This window comes from Crocodylus siamensis, chromosome 7, assembly GCF_052110815.1.
Source record: "Crocodylus siamensis isolate JL-2025a chromosome 7, ASM5211081v1, whole genome shotgun sequence".
Taxonomy (NCBI): Eukaryota; Metazoa; Chordata; order Crocodylia; family Crocodylidae; genus Crocodylus; species Crocodylus siamensis.
The window spans coordinates 20,925,092-20,938,654 of NC_143401.1; the positions used below are offsets into that span (position 1 = coordinate 20,925,092).

General features: G+C 44.5%; 1 protein-coding gene across 6 annotated transcripts in view; it reads left to right on the forward strand.

Moving 5' to 3' along the window:
- The window catches only part of MAPK8 (mitogen-activated protein kinase 8), a 133,507-nt gene that overhangs the window by 62,622 nt on the left and 57,322 nt on the right, over window positions 1-13,563 (forward strand). The window contains exon 1 of one of the 6 annotated variants that reach the window (XM_090058741.1): window positions 3,961-3,979. The exons of the other annotated variants lie outside the window; for them this stretch is intronic. The gene's annotated coding sequence lies outside the window, so the exon portion shown is untranslated. Of the gene's footprint in view, window positions 1-3,960; window positions 3,980-13,563 lie in introns of those variants that run through there. 6 annotated transcript variants of the gene reach the window in all.

Consider the following 13,563-nt stretch of genomic DNA (forward strand, 5'->3'; position numbering starts at 1 on the left):
GGAGAAAAATGTGGCAAACCAAGGGGTCTTCCCTTGCAGACTGGCAGAGTTCCAGCCTATAAGGGGTGGCTTGGGGACCCCTATGCCCACCTCCTTCCAACTTCACACACTGTGGGGCTGGGGCCTGGGGATGAAGGGCTCTGAGTTAAGGGCGTGTGTGGGGCACTGGGTCAGGACTGGCCGTTTAAGTTTACAAATCGGTCCTGGTTAAAAAAAAAAAAAAAAAAAAAAGGTTGAGGCCCACTGAGCTAGAGGGTTGCAGATGATGTGATCCTTTGCACAGGCTTAGAAAGATGTTGTTGTGTGGTTCTGAACATCTGGGAACTATTGAGCCAAATTCTGCCCCCTGACTGTCTCTGTTTGCGGATTCTTCTCTTGCGTCTTTCTCTCCACTACTCTTCCCCCTCTCCCCCACCCCACCTTTCTTAAAGAGAAGGATAAGGCCCATTCTTGATGCTATGCAGTGTATATGTGAGAGAAACAAGCAGCCATGGGTGTGGATTGTAATGTAGCTCCCTTACAGGACCTTCCTATTCTTTATTATTATCTGCCTAGTCCTCTGCAGTAGATGTAGATGACCAGGACCCTATGATCACCTGCATCTGAAGAAATTGGCTGAATAGCACTCAGGTTGGATGCTGGGAAAATATAGACCAGTTTGAAATTGTGCAGTTTATTCTGATAGAATGCAAGGCCAGCTGTGGAAGAATCCGGTCCCAGGGAAAGGCTGTAGGATTTTGACTTTTCAGTTTTTTAATACAGTGCTATAGTGTGGGTTTTGCAGTCTGTTAATTTGAAATGGTGTTTTTTCTTTACTGGTTTATTTTTCTTTTGATTTTTTTAATGCTAAGTGTCATGACTGTGAAATTAAATTGGTGGTATTTTTCCACAGGGTGCAGGCACATTTAATTACAGTTGGCTGTTTGCCATTGAACCATTTCTCTGAAACATTTCTCTCTCTCTCTCTCTCTCTCTCTCTCTCTGTCTCTCTCTGTCTCTCTCTCTCGAATTTAGTTACACCAGAATCATGATTGTGCTTTTGGCAGTGTAAGTTGTTATAATTTATGTTTCTTTGTGTTTATTTGAATGGTTGCAGGCTTGAGAAATTTGGGATAGAATGGAGAAGGGTGCATACTAGAATCTTTAACCCCTATTAATTGGCTTAATCCAAGGGCTGTCCAACTTGTGGGTGGCTGGGATCTCTCACTCACACTGTGCCATCAGAGTCTACAGGATAGGAAGGAAAAACTGGAGGGAGAGGGAGCTCAGAAAATCCAGTGGCAGTTTCAGGAGGTTGATTGGGGGAAGCAGTGGCTGGACTGGGAGTCTCCCCGCCCTGCCCCCTCCCCCCCCGCCTTTTTTTTCTTTTAACACCTCAGAGGCCATCGGTTTGATACCCTTGCTGTAACCATGGAAGAAAAAAAGAAAGAATTCCTTTTTCCCTATGTTCTGCTGTGGTGTAACAGTGTTTGTAACCAATCCTGTGGTTTGACTTCAATTCCTTGAATTTCTTTTAATTCTAGATGGTTTGTTCTTATTGTATGGTAAAATTATATAGAAAAGAACGGTCTGTCCTGTACAGCACCGGAGCATGTTAATAGTTATCTGTTTCCCTGAGCTGTGCATGCAGTTTGGCACATCAGAAGAACCAGCAACAAATCTGCTTTTGACAACTGTAACTAAAGAGATCTTATTCCAGTACTGTATAGGGAAAGGCTGGTTGGTAATCTGAGATGCTGACAACTAACACTAGTTTATGATTTGTTGTTAATTTTAAAAGAAATTTCCACGTATCATCAGAGGGCACAAAATCTGGCTTGACAACAGAATGGTATTAGGAATTTGCTATCATCTTCTGCTTCTGAAAGAGAGATTTACTTGAACCGTTTAACCATCTGTCATCTACAGCCTCACTGGTAGAACAAGGATTCCTGCAAATATCACAAACTAGGTTTCTTTGTGAAATATCACAGATGCTCAAAGGATATGGCTGTGATTAACGTCAGAATAATATTCTCACCTAAAGAATTAAATAAACATAAAAAGCAGGCAATATAATTGGAAACTTGTGAACTAATTATTTCACAAGGAACAAGGTAATATTGTACTAATTCATATAGGGCTACACTCTGGAACCACCAGACCTACAACATATTCTTATGGCTCTCTTGTTAAGAAGAATAGCTGATTATAAACTACACCATTCCTAGAATAATCAGGTTGTAGTATTAACGTTTTAGCTAGCGTTGGAGTGATGTTGCAACTGTTATAGTCCAGGAGGACTGTGAGAGGCAAAGATTTTTGTGGGTGACACCTTTTATTGGACCAGCTATGCAGTTGGTCATCTGTTAATCACTAACAGTGGACATCTTTGTATTTTTGGTGTGTGCTTCATGCTACCATTACAGAGTTAGTCCAATAAAAATATCACCCACAAAAATCCTTGCTTTGATATTTTACTTGTGATTTAAGTGTAATTTTTTTATGGTAATACTTTGCTGGTAATATGAAACATGAACCAAAAAAACCCCCAAAATGCCCACCCACTGTCAGTGATTAACAGGCCACCATCCCAAAACATGGGCAAGTAGCACATTAAACAGGAGAATATACCTGAATACTTCTAAATCATATATGTATGGTGAAAGGCAAAGTTTGATCAACTTCTGTTGTATGTGTTTTATCCTTTGCCCTTCCAAATGACCTCACCTAGCAAAACTCATACTTTTGCTTTGAAAAACAAAAGCAAACAAAAGTGCTTAAGATGTTTCCCTCCCTACCTCTGGAGTTGTCAAGAGTCACTGGAAACACTCCAGTTGCATTCACTATGGTATGTGGAGCAGTTCTGAGTGGGGAAGGATGGATTTTGGCATTGGTGTTTTGGCCTTCTCAGTAAGTCCTAAATGCCTTGTGTGGTATGGTGAACCCCTAGCTTAAATAGTACCCCAGTTTAAACTCCTAAAAAAGTAGGGCCCCCGTAAATCTCAAGCATTAGGCTTACGTCTAACTGAACAGCCAGGTGTTTTATAACAGCACCAGCTACCCCATAAAGAAAGCTTAAATTCCAAATGTTGAACATCCCAGTCAGAGCCTGGGTACAGTTCTTCAGGTTTGGTATGTTAACAATACCTTTTTTGCTCCCCAGGAAGGGAAATGATGCTTAAATGATCTCAAATTTGGAACACTGACCTTAGCCTATATACTCACGGAACCAGTTTTGAAAGGAATAAGAATAATTAGTAAACTCTAGAGCTCCAGATGTTTTTAGAGGGATGTGAAGTGGCTGTTCATCTCACTCTGATGATCTCAGCTGGATGAGAATACCACATGGAAATTTGAGAAGTGATCTACACCAGGCTTCTCAGTAGATGTTTCACTCCTTTCCAATGCTGGTCTGGAGAGCCTGTGATTATAAAGGTGCGCAAGCTCTGCTCCAGTTATGGTTAAGAACGCCTTAGTTCTGCTATGTGCTCTAAAATCCACACGCTTGCATGGCAATCTGTTGTGCCTTGTGGGTTTAGTATTCCAAATTCGGGAACATTATTTTTTTGGGAAGGAGCCCTTGAAATACAGCCTCATAAGATTAAAGGAAAGTAGGGTTGGAAGTTACCTCACAAAGTCATCTATCTGGTCCAGCACAAAGGCACGATCATCCCTGACTAAATGATCCCAGCCAAATGTCTGTCTGACCTACTCTTGAAAATTTCCTGGGATGGAGATTGCACAGCTTCTTTAGGTAACCTGTTCCAATGCTTGACCATGCTCCCAGTCAGGAAGCTTTTTCCTAATCTCCAACCTAAACTACTTCTGCTACAATTTGAGGCCATTGCTCCTAATTCTGTCCCTTACAGCCATAGAGAAAAGTCTTTCTCAATCCTCTTTTATATTTTCCTTTCAGGTATTTGAAGACTGTTATCAAATCCTGCTTCAATATTCTCTTTTCCAGACAAAATGATCCTCGTTCTTTCAGCCTTTCCTTGTAAGTCTTGCTTTCCAGGACTTTAATCATTTATGTTGCTCTCTATTGGACACTTTCCAAGCTGTCCGCACCTTTCTTGAAGTGGTTTTTTTTTTGGTTTGTTTTTAATGGCAGACTGTTTTAACACAGCGTTATAAAGTTGCACAGGGATTTCTCATGCTTGTCTATAATATCAGCAAAATTCGAATTTCTGGAATATAGGAAATATAAATTTGAAGTTTGTGTCAACACAACCTTGAAGTCTCCCTTCTTGAAAACTGCCCCAATCAGCCTATAACACGTATTCTTGCACTGTTTCCCACAATCCAATGAAACCGTACCTGATGGAGGGAATGTTTCTGGAAAAGCATTTTGTCAGATCCAGGAGGACAGAGTGCAGGTTGGATGAGTATCTTAACATTCATTTCTTAGTTTTTAGCAGTTTTTTTTATGAAGCTTGAAGTTCTGGAAGGGACCAGGATACTACCAGCTACTCTTACCCCTGCTTTCTGTGACAAAAAACTTTGGTAATATTCATCAAATACTCCTGTCTTCCACTCCCCACTTAGCAGAGCAAAGCTACCCTAGCTGTATGCTGCAAAGGGATCAGAGGTAGGATTCAAAAACTCCTGCCCTCACAGGGACAGAGATCCAGATGCTGGTAAATGTGGCTCAGATGCTCCTATAGGGCAGCTTCCTAGTTATAATTAGGGATCTATTGAAATCCTGGTTTTGCGATTTTTGCGGGAACTGCAAAAAATGGCAGTTTCCATGATCACTGGAAATATGGTGTTTTACATGATTTTGCATGGAATTGCGTGGAAAAAATAATAAAAGCTTACCAGAATACAAAAAAAGTGTGGCAGTCCCTGCAGCCTTAGAGCATGTGGTTTGAGAGAGAGCTACTGAAAGGCTGAGCCTAGTGATGTAGACACAGTGAAGGTGCCAGTCAGGAAAGCAGGAGACTTTCAGTGCCATCTTTTAAGAAGCCACATGTAGTGCTGCAGTCTGAAGATGATGAGTGAAAAGAAATCCAAGGTTGCTAAATACATTTCCATTCAGGATGGTCCAAGGTAGTTCCCTGTAGACAATTTAAATGCAGATGGTGGTAAATCGTTTTGTTCATTGTGCAGTGTGACTCTGGCTGTCAAGGAAAAAAAGCACTGATTGGCATTTAGAGCCTGAATCACATGTAAAGTGAAAGGCTGCTGCAGAGGCTGAAGGTCAGAGTGGGAAACAACTGACTATGTCCTTGATCTTTAAAAGAACTGCCGAAAGCAGTTTGACAAGAAGAGAGGCTACATTCATGCTAGTAGAGACATTCATGACCACCAGGATTTCTGTGGAGAAAATTGGTAACTTTCCTGACCTGTGTTGAGAAACTCTTCCTAGTCAGGAGGTGCATAGACCAATCAGAGGTGATGTTCTGCTAGTGTTGGTCCTGGCCAAAGGAGATGACCTTGTGTCCAACTTGAATATAGAGGGAAGTCTGGGAAACAGTGACCATGAAACCATCATGTTCACTGTCTGATGTAAAGCAGACAAATCTGATAGCAGGATTGAAATCTTGGACTTCAAAAATGTAAATTTCAACAAGCTTAGGTCACTAGTAGGGGAAGTGCTGCGGGACCAGGGACCAAAGGTGAAAGGTGTGCACAAAGTGGTTGTTTCATAGTTTCATAGTTAGTAGGGTCAGAAGGGACCTGAGCAGATCATCAAGTCTGACCCCCTGCCATGGCAGGAAAGAGTACTGGGGTTAAACGACCCTAGCAAGGTGATTGTCTAGCCTTGTCTTAAAGACGCCCAGGGTAGGAGCCAGCACTACTTCACTTGGAAGTTGGTTCCAGATCCTAGCCACCCTGATGGTGAAGTAGCGCCTCCTGATGTCTAATCTGAATTTACCCTCTGCCAGCTTGTGACCGTTATTTCTAGTCACTCCTGGTAGTGCTCGGGGAAACAGGGGTTCAGGTCTGTTAGCCTCTCCTTGTAGGGCCTGCCCTGCTGCCCCTTGATCATGCGAGTCGCTCTCCTCTGGACCCTCTCCACGTTGTCCACATCCCTCTTGAAGTGTGGCACCCAGAACTGGACGCAGTAGTCCAGCTGCGGCCTGACCAATGCCGCATAGAGGGGGAGTATCACCTCCCTGGACCTGCTTGAGATGCATCTGTGGATGCATGACAAGGTGCGGCTGGCCTTCCTGACTGCGTCCCCACACTGCCTGCCCATATTCATCTTGGCATCAGTGATGACTCCAAGATCCTTTTCTGCCTCTGCACTGATGAGAAGGGAGTTCCCCAGCCTGTAGGTATGGTGCTGGTTCTTCCTACCCAGGTGCAGCACCTTGCACTTGTCAGTGTTGAATCCCATCCTATTCTCGTCCACCCACCCCTGTAACCTGTCTAGGTCCGATTGTAGCCTATTCCTTCCTTCTAACGTGCCCACATCCCCCCACATCTTAGTGTCATAAGCAAATTTGAACAGGGTGCTTTTTACCCCCTTGTCCAAGTCACTGATGAAGATGTTGAACAGTGCGGGTCCGAGGACTGAGCCCTGGGGGACCCCTCTGCCCACATCCCTCCAGGCTGAAAATGTCCTGTCCACCACCACTCTCTGGGTGCGGCCCTCCAGCCAGTTGGCGACCCGTTTGACTGTGTGGGTGTCGACACCACAGTCCCCCAGTTTCTTAATGAGAACAGGGTGAGAGACAGTGTCAAAGGTCTTCTGAAAGTCCAGGAAGACTATGTCCACTGCTACCCGTGCATCTAAGGATTTTGTGACCTGGTTGTAGAAAGCCACCAGGTTGGTCTGACAAGACCTGCCTCTAATGAACCCGTGTTGGTTGCCCCTAAGCATAATCTCCCCTGCTGCCCCTTGTGGACATGTGCCAGAATAATTCTCTCAGAAAGCTTACCCGGGGTCAAGGCAAGACTAACTGGCCTGTAGTTCCCCTTGTCCTCCTCCTTTCCTTTTTTGAAGATGGGAACCACGTTGGCCCTCTTCCAGTCCCCTGGCACCACACCAGAGCACCATGAGTGCTCGTAGAGCCATGCCAGGGGTCCCACGATGACCTCAGCTAATTTCCTCAGCACTCTGGGGTGGAGATCATCCGGACCAGCTGATTTAAATCCATCCAGTCCCTCCAGAAGTTCCCTGACTAAGGTCATGATCCTTGAAGCAAAAAGGAAGTCCATTCCTATGTGGAGAAGAGGTAACAGAAGGGCTGGGAAGCCCTTTTGGCTTAACAGGGAAATCATGGTCCTCTTAAGAAAGACAAAAGAGTCTTATAAACAAGGGAAGCTCAGGGCAGGCCCCAGGGAGGAGTATTCCACAGCAGCTTGCATTTGCAGGGAACAGGTAAGACAGGTTAAAGCAGCAACCAAACTTAGATTAGCAATCGGAATCAAGGATAACAAGAAGTCCTTCTTTAGATGCATAGGGAACAGGAGGAAAACAAATGGGAGTGTGGGGCCTTTACTCAGCAACTCAGGAGAGCTGGTTACCAATACCCAGGAGAAAGCTGAACTCCTGAATGACTGCTTCACGGACCAGGGGGAAAACAACGCCAGGTAGAGTAGAGGATGAGCATGATAGGAATAATTTCCTTCCTGCTGTTGCCTTAGAATTGGTGTATGACCAGTTAAAAAAATTAGACATATACAAGTCTGCGGGACCGGATGGTCTTCATCCAAGAGTGCCAAAGAAACTGGCTGAAGTCATTGTAGAACCCCTGGCAAAACTCTTCAACAACTCATGGTGCTCTGGAGAAGTCCCTGAGGACTGGAAGAGGGCCAAAGTTGTGCCCATCCACAAGAAGGGCAGGAGGGAGGACTCAGGTAACTATAGGCCAGTCAGCCTAACTTCCATCCTAGGGAAAATCCTAGAAAAGTTCATCAAGGAGTCTATCTGTGATAAGTTTGCAGAAGGTAAGATTCTGAATGATAGCCAGCATGGCTTCATCATGGGCAGGTTTTGCCTTACCAGCCTCATCTCCTTCTATGACCAGATAACTCACCACCTAGACATGAGAGAGCAGGTTGACATTGTATACCTTGACTTCCAAAAGGTCTTTGATCTAGTATTCCACAATGTCCTTGCGAAAAAATTGGAGGATTGTGGGCTTAACTCTGAGACGGGTGGGGAACTGGCTGCAGGATAGGATCCAGAGAGTCGTACTGAATGGCTCTGCCTCATCCTGGTGAGAAGTGAGAAGTGGTGTCCCGCAGAGGTCAGTGCTTAGTCCAGTACTTTTCAACCTTTTTGTTAATGATTTGGATGTGGGGGTGAAGAGCTTACTGGCCAGGTTTGTGGATGACACTATGTTATGGGGGAGCGTGGTCAGGCTTGAAGATAGGCTACAGATACAGGCAGGCATAAACAGACTAGCATATTGGGTGGATCAGAACTTGATGAAGTTCAATGTTGAGAAATGTAAAAAGCTCCACCTCAGGATGAGCAACCGCCAACACACCTACAGTCTTGGCAGCACCAAACTGACTAGCACCACAAATGAAAGGGACTTGGGAGGGTAATAATAGACCATAGCATTAATATGAACTGGCAGTGTGATGCTGTAGCCAGTAGGGCAAATAATACTCTGGCATGCATCAATCGATGCATCTCCAGCAAAACCAAGGAGGTGATTCTTTCACTCTACTCAGCAGTTGTGAGACGGCAGCTGGAGTTCTGAATCCCGTTCTGAGCACCACACTTTAACAGGGACGTGGACAAGCTTGAGGGAGTCCAAAGAAGAGCCACCCATATGCTTAGTCTTAAAGCAAGCCATATAAGAAAAGGCTGAGGGATCTAGGACTCTTCAGCCTGAGGAAAGGAAGGCTGAGAGGGGACTGGGTAGCAGCTTACCACTACACTAGGGGAGTACATCAAAGGCTTTGTTAGTAACCAGGACACCCAAAGGGAAAACCAGGAGTAATGGCCACAAACTCCTGGAAGACCGATTCAGGCTCAACATTAGGAAAAACTTCTTCACAGTCAGGGTGTCCAAACTGTGGAATAAGCTCCTTCCAGAGGTTGTACAATCACCTACCCTGGAAATCTTCAAGAGGAAACTAGACCATCCTTGCTGGGGTCACCTGACTCCCAGTTATCTTTCCTGCTTGGTGCCCAGGGCTTGCCTCTGATCATCCAAGGTCCCTTCCAGCCTTACAATCTATGAATCTGTGAATTTTAAATTAAGGGCCTTGTTGAACAAACACCTGCCAAATGCAAGCAAGCCTTGCCAAGATTACCTACAAGGAGTAATTGCTCTGCGTGTTCAGGCCACAAAGTCTGCATTGGCAGAATAAGAATCATTCTGAGTCGTAGCAGATGAAGCAACAGATGCCCAAGGTAACTATGTTCTGTACATTGTATTTGTACCTAGGAATTGAACAAACCACGACCTCTGTTTTTCAGACAAAGCTGATTCACCTTGTGTCTGTCAATTTTTCTACCATGGTACAAGCTGTGATGAAGGCTGCTGTAAACTATGGCTTAGTATTTAACAAGATCTCAGCATTTCTGTCTGATAATGCAGTGTATATGTGAAAAGCTTTCTCTGGTATGCTCTATGGAATGATGCCTAATGCAGTTCATATCACCTGGAATACATGCATCCTTTCTTTAGCAAGTGACATCTGATGCACCTGTTTTCCTGATGTGGATAGCCTGGTTTCCTCTTTAAAAAAGTATTCAAACATTGTCCAGGAAGTAAGCTTTGAAACAGGGAGTCCATTGCCAGTCAAAGCAGGGATCTACATGTGACTGTCAGTTCTACCAGAGCCAGTGCTTACAAGGTGGACTTTGTGGTTTTATGCAGTTTGTTTGTGACATGTCAGGATTGAAAATCTGCTACCGCTATGACCATAAGCAGTACAACCTGTACTGATCAATGCCAAGTGCTGGGCAGTAGTTAATTAACCTGGTGACCTCAGGAAGTGCCAATAACTTTGGGTGGATTAGTCCCTGAGGAGGATAGTGGAACCCTTGATGGAGGAAATGCTATCATAAAGTGAATGAGCATAATCGCTCAGCAATTTTTTACCAACAGCACCCACACAGGGTAGATTGGGCTCTTCAGCCATGGCTGACAACCACTCTAGGAGTGGAGCACTGAAAGCCAGACAGATGGAAGACCTCCTCTGCACTGGCAAGTCCTGCAAACATAGCTGGTTCCAAACATACCAACTCTTGCCCTTCCTTTGGACAAAACCAGTATAGCCAAGAGGAGGATGCTGATACATGGGCAAAGCAGTGTCTCCATATCAACTGCCCAGGTTATTGCAGCCATACCATGTGTAGAGGACACTCCATCCTTGCTGGCAGCATGGACACAACACAGAAGGTGGCAGTTACAGGTCATAAACTTTCACTCGATTGGCATAGAGGAGGGCACTATGGGTCACCTTTTGCTGGCAGGAGATATTGAATTCTGCTGGTTAGCTACTGCCCTCTATAATGCCAGGCAGCCCCTGGACAGTTAGGTGATGACTCACCAGAGTCTGTCTACCTCTTTGGGTGCGTGGGGCTAAGCCAAGAGCTGAAAAGCAGGTGGAAATGCACCTGGCAAAAACAAGTAACGAAGAACTTTCCAGCTTGGAAGCTGGAATCTCAGGGCCATGTGTCCTGGCCTGACAGAGAATGACAACCTACAGTATATGAGCATCATATGGAAGTCAGTCTTGATTGACCGTGAGCTGTACAAACTCAGTGTTGACATTGTAGCGCTCCAGAAAACAAGACTTGTAGATGCTGGATCTATCCATGAGGCCAAGTATACCTTCTTTTGGCAAAGTAAAAGAGCTGAAAAAAATTGTCTGCGTGGCATAGGTTTCACTGTGAACAACAGGGTGGTAAAGCTTATAGAAACCCTCACTGGGAAGTCAGAGTGCATCATCTCACTTAGACTTCAGGCGACCATCAGCTTTGCAAACCTCATCAGTGCTTATGCACCGTCACTCAACTCCAGCCATGGGGAGAAAAATACATTTTACAACACTCTGCACCAAGTTTTCAAAGAAAACCATCAACTGATAAACTATTCCTCCTCAGAGACTTCAATACAAGAGTTGGCATAGACAGCGACTCATGGTCAGATTCCCTAGGGCATTTTGGCATCAGCAAGATGAATGAAAACGGCCAATGACTTCTTGAATTGTGCTCTCAAAACCAACTGTGCATTACCCATTCATATTTTGCAGTAAAAGATTGCCACAAAATGTCATGGCAACATCCACGAACAGGCCACTGGCACCAATTAGACCTTGTTATTGTTAGAGGGAAGATCTCCTTCAGTGCAGAAGACCTGCATGTTCTGTAGTACCGACTGTGACACCACCCACTCCCTGATCATTAGCAACGTGAAAATTACAGCCAAGAAACTCTATAGAGCAAAACCTAGGAGTGAGCCCAAAATCCATACCACTAACACCAGGAACCAGAGGAAGTGCCAAGAGTTTGTGAAGGCTTTTGAACTCAGCATGTTTGGGAAGTCACTACCAGAAAAGGCAGAGGAAAGGCTTAAAAACTGAAATCCATGAAACAGCTAATGCTACATTGGGGGAAAAGAGACCATCCAATAAGGACTGATTCAAAGAAAATGCACCTCTCATCAACAGCAAGAACACAGCCTACCTGGAACCCAACAAAAAGCCAACAGAGAGCACCAAAGCAAGACTTCGACAAGCAAAAAATGAGGTACAGAGAGCAACCAGACTCTGTGCAAATCAATACTGGACTAAGCTCTGTGATGATAGACAGCCTCAGTCATGGGGAACCTAAAAGTCATGTACAATGGTCTAAAGAAAGCCCTAGGCCCTACTAGTAACAAGGCTGTCCCTCTTCAGTCAGGCAGTGGTGAAGCCATTACAGAAAAAGCAAGCAGATTTCTTGCTGGGTTGAACACTACTCAGAGCACTACTCAGAGCTATACACACCAGAAAAAAACATCACCAGCGAACCACTGGACCAAATACCAACTCTGCAGGTTATGCCAGAGGTAGATATGGAGCCCACTGTAAAAGAGCTAAGCAAGGCCATTGATTCATTATCAAGTGGCAAGGCTTCTGGAAAATATGGCATCTCAGCGGAAATTCTTAAGCACGGGAAAGAGATCCTACTACTGTAACTCCATCAGCTGCTACTCCAATGCTGGAAAGAGGGTGAGGTACCACAAGATGTGTGATGTAAACACCGTCACTCTGTATAAAAATAAAGGAGATAAGGGCAACTGCAACAACTCCAGCAGCATCTTGCTAATAAGTATAGCAGGAAAATATTTTGCAAGGGTCATCTTCATGTGCCTACAAACAGCAGGTGAGTTGTGTCTATCTTGAATCTCAGTGTGGATTCAGGGCTGGAAGATCAACCATAGACATGATATTTTCCCTGCAGCAACTTCAAGAAAAGTACAGAGATCAAAACTGACCATTGTACATTGCTTTGTGGATCTAACCAAAGCATTTGACACCGTCAGCAGAGCAGGCCTGTTTGCAGTCTTACAAAAGACAGGATGTCCACCAATCCTGTTAAGTCTTCTACATTCCTTCCACGACAACATGGAAGCAACTGTTCAGTTTGATGGGTCCACTTTGGGCAGCTTCAAGATGAAAAGCAGAGTGAAGCAAGAATGTGTTCTTGCCCCAACACTCTTTGGAATCTTCTTCCCAGTACTCGTGATCTGCACGCTAAAAGACACGGAAGGTGGAGTGTACCGTTACACAAAACTGGATGGGAAACTCTTTAGCCTATCACAACTTAAGGCAAAGACTAAAGTTAGACAGGTGCTTATCAGGGAGCTTCTAGTTGCTGATGATGTTGCCCTTATAGCCCGCAACAAAGACCTACTACAAGAATTCATGAATTGCCTCTCAAGAGCTTGCCAGGTATTTGCTTTCACCATCAGCATAAAGAAAACAGTTGTACTATCACAGGGAGTTCCACAAGATGAATCAATCACCGTTATTGAGAACTAGCTAGAAGTAGTCCAGAAGTTCAGCTGTCTAGGTTCTACAGTAACCGCCAACCTTTCAGAGGATGAAGAACTTAATGTTTGCATCAGAAAGGCTGCCACCACCTTCATCAGGCTAGCTAAAAGAACATGGTACAACTCAAAGCTTACTATTAAGACCAAAATGCTGGTGTACAAAGCTTGCATACTCAGCACTTTCATGTATGGTGGGGAAAAATAGAGAACTTGTGCACATCAAGAGAAAAAGTTAAACAGCTTCCACCTGTGCTGTTTATGCCCACATACTCAACATCAAATGGCAAGACAAGGTTACCATTGCAGAGGTTCTTCAAAAGGCAAATTTACCAAGTGTGACAGTCCTACTCAGACAGGGATGACTGCTCTGGCTAGGCCATCTGAGCAGATTGGAAGATGGATGTATACCCAAAGACATGCTATATGGGGAACTTCTGCAGGGAACAACAGGACATCCCAAGGTTCACTACAAAAATGCATACAAGCGAGATATGAAGTCATTTGGAATTGATCCTGACCAATGGGAAATCTTACCAAGCAATTGGAACAAGTGCCATCATCGTCTCCACCAGAGCATCAAAGTCCACAATAGGAATTGGCTCCAACAGCTTGAAGAGAAAAGAGT